The following is a 6,359-nucleotide window of genomic DNA, read 5'->3' on the forward strand; positions in this document are numbered from 1 at the left end:
GCCTCCAGAGCTGGCTTGCCGTCAGTGCTGCTGGACTCGCTCCCTTTGGGAAACATTGGTGGCTAAAAGGTGATTGAGGAGGAACTTGGGCCAGTGAGAGTCCTGAGCAGCTCATCTTTTGCCGAAGACCTTTTAGGTGGAATTGTGTCCTTTTATCACAAGTCCTGACCAGTCCCCCAGGGGCCGCCAGCACAGACAGTGCAGGCTCCGTGTTCTTGCTTTAAGCTAATTCCACTGGGAGATTTTCTTAGTGTTCACAGTAAAAAGTGACCTTCCCAACTGAAGATCATCTAGCGGGGCTGTCTAGTGGCTCCCCTACCAGGGGCAGAAAAGGTGGTTCTGGGAGAGCCCTTTGCTTGGGAAACAAACGGGGAGCGGTTGTCCGGGCTAGCAAGCGAGCCCAACCAGCGGCCCCATTCCTAGCCATTCTTGCACTTCCAAACTAACCCACAAACTCATTAATTTAATTGAACTTTACAAACTTCATTTATTTCTCTATTGATTTTTGCCCGGTGCCTTGAAGGGTTTTCACAACAGAACTTCATAAACTTGATTTGGTTGATCACTCACCCCCTCCTTCTGGTGCCAACCCTGGGAAGACAATAAACTTACAGATGGCGCCCGGGCTTTGTTTCAGAGGACGGTGGCGGGGGCAGAGATGGAGGGACCACTTTGTTTAGTGCCTCTGAGATCATTTCAACAGCTTGAAAACTGCAGACAAACCCAATGGAAAAAATATTGAAGTCCTCAATTCAATGAGACCTGCTTGTCCAGACAGCTTTGGACGCCTGCCAGTGGGAGAATCAAACGCCTTCAATTGGGTTTGCATTGTGGGAGACAATCTGGCGTAACAGCCCTGGCCCTGAAAAAAGGAAGAAATGGGTCAAGAGGGTCCCCGGACAACAGGGCCTATCATTGAGGTCGCACACAGGTTACCCTGTCAGAGGGGCTGCTCTGACGCCCCTGCCCAGGCCCTTTTGATTCAGAGATCTTAAAAAGAGTCATGTTTCCCAAGAAGAACTGCCCTTTGGGTAGTGGCAAGGAAGCAGAAGCAAAGTGGGTGCCAGTGGGCTGGGAAGTGGTTAAAGAAATCATACTCTGGGAGTGGATGGAGTCTTACCCGGCGTAAGAAATGACACTGGGAAGCTGAAAGTCCGGGTGCAAAGTAAAGTGAGCTGAAAAATAAGAGGCACGGTGGCTAGCGACAGAAAGTAACGGCAGCCAAAAGGTCAACTGCAAGTTGGGTAATCACCCTGGCCAAGCTTGGTCCCACAGGAGAGCTCTTTATAGGGGGAAGGGGCTGTGTGTGGAACACGGTTGGACTCCATGAATATTTTGGTTAGTTTTGGTGAACTGCTTGTTTTCTCCTTTTTTATTTATTGGTATAAAGAAAGGTTCTCTGGGTGGGTGAAGCTTAGAAATGGAATTAAGATTAGGAAATAAAAAGTAATAGAAAAACAGAAAGATGTTAACAAAACTCTTAAAAAGAAGAGATGAGAACATTTTGCCCCCTTCTCATCAATTTAATTTATTTAATAAGCATTTGTTAAATAAGCGCCAACTTTTAGACAATGTTGCCTTGTATAACTGGGCTAAGGGGTGTCAGAGATATCATGACTCAGAGGATGCCAAAGTGTGGCAAAGCCTGAGCCCGCTCTTCAGTGTCTGGGTCCCCGCGCCACGGCTCTTTGGGCAGGTGTGGGTCTAGGGCAGGGAAAGCCAGAACTCCAGCCCATCGGGTCCATCAGTGGCTCTCATTGTTGAATCTTCATGGAACCGGGCCTGGCTCAGAAGAAGCTTCTCGTAGAGGTGGCACTTGAGCTGAACTGGGAAAGAAGCCGAGATTAACGTGAGGAGAGAGGGCTTCCTACAGATGGAGAATGATGAGTTTGAGGGCCCTGGGGCTGGCGATGCTCAGAGTGTTGCACAGGGAGAATGACAGGTAGACTATTTGGCTGGGCTCCAGGAAAGAGAACAAGGGGCCTAGACGGGTCGGCTGGAGCCATGCTGTGAAGGTTTCCAAAAGCTAGAAACCGAGATAGCTTCTCTCCAGGTCCATGTCCTCAGGGATGTCCTGGCTTGGGATCCAGGCAGTGGCGCGTGTCTTCTGCAGTTCTGACTCTTTGAGGACCAAGAGGCTCAGCCGATGATGCGAAATGCAAAACACGACAGAAAGAACATTTATTATGGTCAAGCTAGGAGTACGGAGGCAAAAACGAAAGCATTCACGCTCTCCAGTAGTGCATGTTCTGTCGTAGCCAGCTTAGGAGCAGATAAGGCTCAGTGTTGTGAATAAAAAAATAGGAGCCTGTGTAACGTGCCCTCCTGGCAGTTACAATGACCAGTCTGCCCTAGACCCAACAGAGCACCTTTGACCACTGACCTTAGTAGTGTGAACTCTACCCGGCTCGCCTCCTCTGAGGCCTTCAAAGGTCTCTGGCCACGATCTCTTGAATCTATAGCTTAATAACCGGCTGCGCGCTCAAGAACAGCCACATGTAATCTTAAAAGCCTTTATTATACCTACTCCCATAATGCCCTGACTGATGCCCTGACTTGTTGGTTCCCGAGTGAACACCTGGTCAGAAGACCACGTGTTCACTACCAAAACCTTACCTCTCTGGGCTATCCATCTTGGCTTGGCCACCCAGGCTAGGGAGCCTAGGGTGAAGAGCGCCAGGTTAAAGAGGGCGACTGCTATTGGCTTATAAAGGGCCAACCAGCAAGAGAGTCACCCATTACGAAGCTATCTCAAAATGGCCAGGATCCCACCCAAGGGCAGTCCTAATATCCACAGAAATTACTTCCGGGCCTCAATCTCCTGTTGCACTGTGACGCCGCCCATTTAAAGGGCCCTTACAAGCCTGGATATAGCACTTGCTTTCCCAGATGCCCCAGAATTTCTCAGGGATTCATCTATTCCACAGCTAGGTGAGTCTGATTGAGTCCCTAGATTTTTCTCTTTTTTGTACGTATTTATTGTTACATTAACAATGGATTTTTGTAGATATTTAAAGGGCCAGGTAAAATAGATTTTAAAGAACAGAATAAATTCCTGTCCTAGATTTTTTAAAAATTGTTCAGTTTAAAGAATTTTTCTATGAGAAATTTTATGCTTATTTTTATTTTTTTTTTTTTATTATAGCTTTTTATTTACAAAACACATGTATGGGTAATTTTTCTTTTTTCTTTTTTTTTTTTTTTTAATTATATATATATATATATATATATATATATATATATATTTTATAATATTATCCCTTGTATTCATTTTTCCAAATTACCCCCCTCCCTCTATTCCCTCCCCCCGACGACAGGCAATACCATACATTTTACATGTGTTACAATATAGTCTAAGTACAATACATGTGTGTGAATATCATTTTCTTGTTGCACAATAAACATTAGAATCCGAAGGTACATGCAACCTGGGCAGACAGATATTAGTGCTAACAATTTACATTCGCTTCCCAGTGTTCCTTCTATGGGTATAGTTATTTCTGTCCATCATTGATCAACTGGAAGTGAGTTGGATCTTCTTTATGTTGAAGATTTCCACTTCCATCAGAATACATCCTCATACAGTATTGTTGTTGAAGTGTATAGTGATCTTCTGGTTTTGTTCATTTCACTCAGCATCAGTTGATGTAAGTCTCTTCCAGCCTCTCTGTATTCCTCCTGCTGGTCATTTCTTACAGAGCAATAATATTCCATAACCTTCATATACCACAATTTACCCAACCATTCTCCAACTGATGGACATCCATTCATCTTCCAGTTTCTAGCTACAACAAAAAGAGCTGCCACAAACATTTTGGCACATATATGTCTCTTTCCGCTCTTTAGTATTTCTTTGGGATATAATCCCAGTAGTAGCGCTGCTGGGTCAAAGGGTATGCACAGTTTGATAACTTTTTGGGCATAATTCCAGATTGCTCTCCAGAATGGCTGGATTCTTTCACAACTCCACCAGCAATGTATTAGTGTCCCAATTTCCCCACATCCCCTCCAACATTTGTCATTATTTGTTCCTGTCATCTTAGCCAATCTGACAGGTGTGTAGTGGTATCTCAGAGTGGTCTTAATTTGCATTTCTCTGATCAGTAGTGATTTGGAACACTCTTTCATGTGAGTGGATATAGTTTCAATTTCTTCCTCTGAGAATTGTCTGTTCATATCCTTTGACCATTTATCAATTGGAGAATGGTTCGGTTTCTTATAAATTATGGTCAGTTCTCTATATATTTTGGAAATGAGACCTTTGTCAGAACCTTTGTTTTTAAAAATATTTTCCCAATTTGTTACTTCCCTTCTAATCTTGTTTGCATTAGTATTGTTTGTACAGAAACTTTTTAGTTTGATGTAATCAAAATCTTCTATTTTGTGATCAATAATGATCTCTAGTTCTCCTCTGGTCATAAATTCCTTCCTCCTCCACAAGTCTGAGAGGTAGATTATCCTCTGTTCCTCTAATCTATTTATTATCTCCCTCTTTATGCCTAAATCATGGACCCATTTTGATCTTATCTTGGTATATGGTGTTAAGTGTGGATCCATATCTAATTTCTGCCATACTAATTTCCAGTTTTCCCAACAGTTTTTTCCGAATAATGAATTTTTATCCCTAATGTTGGAATCTTTGGGTTTGTCAAAGATTAGATTGCTATAGATGTACCCTTTTTTGTCCTTTGTATCTAATCTGTTCCACTGATCTACCGGTCTATTTCGTAGCCAATACCAAATGGTTTTGGTGACTGCTGCTATATAGTATAGCTTTAGATCAGGTACACTTAGACCACCTTCCTCTGAGTTTTTTTTCATTAGTTCCCTTGCAATTCTTGACCTTTTATTCTTCCATATGAATTTTGTTGTTATTTTTTCTAGGTCATTAAAATAGTTTCTTGGGAGTCTGATTGGTATAGCACTAAATAAATAGATTAGTTTGGGGAGTATTGTCATCTTTATTATATTCGCTCGGCCTATCCAAGAGCACTGAATGTCTTTCCAATTATTTAAATCTGATTTTATTTTTGTGGTAAGTGTTTTGTAATTTTTCTCATATAATTCCTGACTTTTCTTTGGTAGATGGATTCCCAAATACTTTATACTCTCAACATTTGTTTGGAATGGAATTTCTCTTTGTATCTCTTGCTGTTGCATTTTGTTAGTGATATATAAAAATGCCGAGGATTTATGTGGATTTATTTTGTATCCTGCCACTTTGCTGAAATTTTGAATTATTTCTAGTAGCTTTTTAGCAGAGTCTTTGGGGTTCTCTAAGTATACCATCATGTCATCTGCAAAAAGTGATAGTTTAATTTCCTCATTTCCTACTCTAATTCCTTGAATCTCTTTCTCGGCTCTTATTGCCGAGGCTAGCGTTTCTAGTACTATATTGAATAGTAATGGTGATAGTGGGGAACCTTGTTTCACTCCTGATCTTACTGGGAAAGGTTGCAGTTTATTTCTATTGCATATTATGCTTACTGACGGTCTTAAATATATGCTCCTGATTATTCTAAGGAATAGTCCATTTATTCCTATACTCTCAAGAGTTTTTAGTAGGAATGGATGTTGGATTTTGTCAAATGCTTTTTCTGCATCTATTGAGATGATCATATGGTTCTTATTAATTTGATTATTAATATGGTCAATTATATTAATAGTTTTCCTAATATTAAACCAGCCCTGCATTCCTGGAATAAATCCTACTTGATCATAGTGTATTATCTTGGAGATGATTTTCTGAAGTCTTTTTGCTAATATCTTATTTAAGATTTTAGCATCAATATTCATTAAGGAGATTGGTCTATAATTTTCTTTCTCAGTTTTCGATCTACCAGGTTTAGGTATCAGTACCATGTCTGTGTCATAAAAGGAGTTTGGTAGGACTCCTTCATCCCCTATTTTTTCAAATAATTTATATAACATTGGGGCTAATTGTTCTTTAAATGTTTGGTAGAATTCACATGTGAATCCATCTGGTCCTGGGGATTTTTTCCTGGGGAGTTGATTAATAGCTTGTTCTATTTCTTTTTCTGAAATGGGACTATTTAAGCAATTTATCTCCTCCTCTGTTAATCTAGGGAGCCTATATTTTTGGAGAAAGTTATCCATTTCACTTAAGTTATCAAATTTATTGGCATAAAGTTGGGCAAAGTAACTCCTTATTATTTCTCTAATTTCCTCTTCATTGGTGGAAAGATCCCCCTTTTCATTTGTAAGACTATCAATTTGATTTTCCTCTTTCTTTTTTTTGATCAAATTTACCAAAGGTTTATCTATTTTATTGGCTTTTTCATAAAACCAACTCTTGGTTTTATTTATTAATTCAATAGTTTTTTTACTTTCAATTTTAT

The sequence above is a fragment of the Sminthopsis crassicaudata genome, chromosome 5, assembly GCF_048593235.1.
Source record: "Sminthopsis crassicaudata isolate SCR6 chromosome 5, ASM4859323v1, whole genome shotgun sequence".
Classification (NCBI taxonomy): domain Eukaryota; kingdom Metazoa; phylum Chordata; class Mammalia; order Dasyuromorphia; family Dasyuridae; genus Sminthopsis; species Sminthopsis crassicaudata.